The sequence below is a fragment of the Morone saxatilis genome, unplaced genomic scaffold (assembly GCF_004916995.1).
Source record: "Morone saxatilis isolate NCDOM2014 unplaced genomic scaffold, NCSU_SB_2.0 Contig14, whole genome shotgun sequence".
NCBI lineage: Eukaryota > Metazoa > Chordata > Actinopteri > Moronidae > Morone > Morone saxatilis.
This window is the reverse complement of record NW_023339696.1, coordinates 11,778,710-11,782,956: the sequence shown is the minus strand read 5'-3', so window position 1 is coordinate 11,782,956 and position 4,247 is coordinate 11,778,710. Positions and strand designations below refer to the sequence as shown.

Sequence of the window (4,247 nt, the reverse complement as noted above, 5' to 3'; positions counted from 1 at the left end):
TGGATGAAGGTCTCAGCAGAGAGTACTGTCAAAATAATTTGTTGCAATGAATTACTGGAAAATGTGTGTAGACTATTTTTGGAGTAACCTTTTTCCAGCAGTGAGATATTCTTAGCTATTATATTAACCTAAAGGGATAGCCAGGATATCAGTTTCGTTTCTTCTTCTTTTTTAAATAATTAATTATTAGTAGAAGCAGTTTTTTTTTTATTATTAATTCACTGTTAGTTGTTGTTCTCGTCAACGACCACTAAGCGGTGCTGTTTTAAAGCCTATAAGAGCAGCCCGTTTCAAACAAGGCGTTTGTTAGTTTTTTTTGACAGCTCCCATATATGGTCATTTTTACCAATTATGGATTGACGCCTGTGACGCTTTGGCGTAGCAACGGAAAATGTGAGAGTGTGCGGGAAAGGCGAACGTTAGAGCAAGGTCCTAACGTTCCAACGGCTCGTGACGCGTCAACGAACTACATGAAACAAACTACAACAGGATAAACCAATCAGACAGTCACCGGCGTTTACCCTCAATACTCCGCAGTCAACGTGTGAGTAACACTTCACTTTGTGTGTTGATAATTATGTGAATTAATTCCACACGCGCTATCCTGAGCTGTCACGAGAGGCTTCAACTTCACGTTAAACGTTTGCAGATAGTTAGCTAACTTAGCTGTAACGTTTTGCTCCGTGGTGCGGTGTTTTTTTGGGGTACACGTGTTGTGTGCCTCAGTCTTATTTGAGGTTTTACTGATAAAAAAAAAAAAAAATAGCATATGAACTTAAAGAAGAAGCCCATAAGAAAGCCCAGAAACTGACTTAAGGTTTCCCTGACCAGTGCAGTAGCAGGGGGGTATGCTAAGACTTCCGTATTCGTTTAAGTCTGTGACACAATCTATATGTTTTGATTTGCACCAGTAACCACCTGTTTTTATTCAACTACAACATATTTTCAGTGACAAACATTTAGTTTTTGCTGGGCCAAGGCTGCTCCAGACACAGGGCTGGAGTCATGGTTTGAAGAAGAGGGTGGGGGGTATTACCACAGGTGGAAACTACCACTACTATATTTACCACCATCTGCTACTTTACACCTCTACTTTACTACAAATAGAGTAATATGGTACCTCACTGCATTCATCTTTACTACCAGTCACTTCTTTAGATTCATATGTTACTTAAAACACACAATAGGCTTTAAAATACATCAAATTCAGAGGGGACTGACTCCTCCCCACTACCTAAGTGACCTATTAACTATGTTGTTTGACCTGCTACAGCAGTCAAATTCTGCTTACTCATTAAGAATCCATACTAACAGACTTTATAATGATATGCCAGTAAAGGGCCACTTTTGTTCTTTTATTTAAGTCAAGTACTTTTTCTACCAGTGTGTACCGCTCATCTGAAACACACCTGGATAAGAAAGTTTTAAATCGAGGTCTTATCAAGGTTGAGCCAGGGCGTGTACCATCCTGTTCTTTCATGTCTAAAGGTCACAGTGGGATTACCATCAGTGAGGTTATAATGGTCTAAATGTAACTTTCTGCACAATATAACGTTAGTTTGTGGTGGTGTTGAATTTTAATGCATTATACTCAGAGGTCCTGTAACTCAGTGTCTAGTTGGGGGCTGCTGTCCAGCAGGTGGCGCCTCACCCAAGACCTTAAATGCTCTCATTAGGATACAGATTTGGGTATCAATAATATATAATATAATTATGTGTGTGGAAGATTTCCTGCTTCCTCTGAGCTGTAAGTCAGTTGCAGAGCAGTACTGCTGATAGGACCTATTGGCTTGCATTTTGTTGTTGTTTATGGCAGACAGTGACATCTCTGTGTTTATATTTATATATAGTAAGAGTAGCAATAGCACAGTTTAAAAATACTAATCAGACACAGCTGAACACAGGTGTGGTTATATGGGACCACTCATTTATAGCAACGCATCCTATTCAGTAAGAAGATCCTGTCTGTGAGCAGTGTTGATACATACTTGTGTTGTTGACTGAACGAATGGAGTGGACGCTGGAATCACTTTGTTTCTGTTGCATTTGTGCAATGGTTCATTGGTCAAATCCCACTTCGACATGTTTGTAGTAACAATACTGCAACAGCGTCGCAACAGTGCCGATGCCAACTTTTCCTCCGACTGCACTCCACTGATTAGTTGTAGTTTGTTTTATTATGGGACATCTGAGCTCAGCTAACACTGGGGCCAGAATATAGAGCATATTCAGGAGGTAGGAGGGACGTTTATATTATTCAATTCAAACTTATACATGGGGTGTATTACAGGTTTTTGGACAGCATTTAATTCTTTTTAATGTGGGTCTTTTTAAAAAACATTAATAACATGTTTGGTGCAAAATATGTTAAATGGCTAGAACCTTTTATAGACTTTACTTATTGGGACTGGACAGAAACTAATGCAGGGGTAGGACTGCTTTGGGGGTGATTTGGGTCTGCAGTTACAGTAAGTATGGCATTAAATATCATTTGCACTTATTTACAAAAACTTTGGTTGCTAGAAATGTATTTAATAAATGATGTTATCATCATAATATGAAATCATTAGTATTCATATCGTTGTTGTTGGCCTGTATCCTCCATCATTCATGCTATCAGATGTGTTTAAGGTCGTTCAGGCGGCAGATGTGATACGAGGACCTTCAGTTTCCGATGAGATCTCCTCCAGGGGGGTTCAATGTCAACTTTAACCCAAACAGCAGTGTGCTCCCTTGCAGTGCCCGTTGCACCAGTGCTGCTGTCCTCCAATAGATTTAAAGTGTGCGCCCCGGCCGACAATAGAGGGCCTGGGAGTGGGAGGATCAGCTCGGCAGCAATCCTTCTGGCTTTGTTACGACCGGGAAGCCATTTTGGAAATCTGCTTGTTGTGCACTAGCATAACACTCTCCAGCTACTTGCAAACTTTAGTGTTTTTTTTTGCCCAGAAAAACAACGCGAAGGACCTGTGGGTGCGCGGTAATAATTAACCTTTGAGTTCCCGTTGCGTCGAGATGCTGGCAGAAGTTTGCGCATCTTCGGTGACAGTAATGTGAGGATCTGTTTCCTTTTGGATTACGCTCTTAAAGAATAATAACATACATGGACTCGAACCACGCGGGCAAGTTGACATGCTACCATAAATAACGTCTCAATACGTTAATGTAGCTCACAGTTGAATGTTGTGAATGTGTCATTTGGTTTTATCCTGCTTTTATTTTGTCCTTGCTGAGCTCTTTTACCCACAACTAACGCAATCCCAGGCCTTATTTTCTAGGGTGATTCGTACACATCTGCGACATTCTTCCAGTTAAAATGTGTTATCCGGCAGTAAGGCTGGGTGCTGGGTGCGTGTATTGACAGACACACAGTAAATGGACGTATGTGATAAGAAATGGGGATAGTGCGTCGTTGCACAAGCCTGTAAGTCAGCGCTATCGTGAGTGACGGCGTTGTCTAAATACATGGCGTCTAAATTTAGCCCTGGGCAATGTGAGAATAACTGGGCTTATATGTCATCTGGCCGGACACTATCTGCAGTTATTATTAAACTACGTACGTGTGCACCACTCTGAACACTGGCTACTGACAGTAGCTGGACCTGTCACAGTAGTTTGCCCTCTTTCGTCGCAGGTGGTTTGCGTAAAGGAGCCAGCAAAACAAAACGTGTGAGGAGAAATACAGTAGTGTAAGGAAGGTGTCAGTGTGTGGCGTGTTGAGACTGTGTGTGTGTGTGTGTTATTGTTGAACCTGTCTCCCAGATTATGAGCTCAAGGATTAAATGCTGCAGTTATTCTGAGATATTCAGTCACATGCAACGATTTAAAAAAACCCAAAACAAAGCTGCAGGACATGAACCGCTCTTTATTAAAGAGAAACACACCTGTGGTCAGACCTACAGGTTCGGAGCATTACACCATGATGTCTCTTATTCTCAGTCCGTCCTGCCGTAGTTCCAGCGCCGTTGATGAACTGTAGGAGGTTTGGTATTTGATTTTTGGAGTACACATTCAGCGCTTGGTATCATGATTCATTGCCGCAGTTGACAAGTCAGAAACCCTAATCCTGGCTGAATTAAAGTAGTCCCCTTGGCTTTTGGATATTTGTTTCCATTTATCCCTCTTTCCGGCTTGGAGGCTTGGTTGAGGATTTGAAACATGATTAAGATTATGGGTTGAGATTTTGGTGGTGGATTTTAGGAAAAGCCATCTGTTTTATTTGCCGCTCCGCCTCGACATCCCCGACATCT

The 4,247-nt window shown here is 41.5% G+C and overlaps 1 protein-coding gene across 3 annotated transcripts in view; it reads left to right on the top strand.

The window, feature by feature from the left end:
- Positions 1–400: 400 nt before the first annotated feature.
- Positions 401–4,247, top strand: part of sun1 (Sad1 and UNC84 domain containing 1) — a 26,924-nt gene continuing 23,077 nt past the window's right edge. The window contains exon 1 of one of the 3 annotated variants that reach the window (XM_035654252.1): positions 401–544. The gene's annotated coding sequence lies outside the window, so the exon portion shown is untranslated. Of the gene's footprint in view, positions 545–2,841; positions 3,120–4,247 lie in introns of those variants that run through there. The other 2 variants (XM_035654248.1, XM_035654247.1) reach the window with 2 other exon arrangements.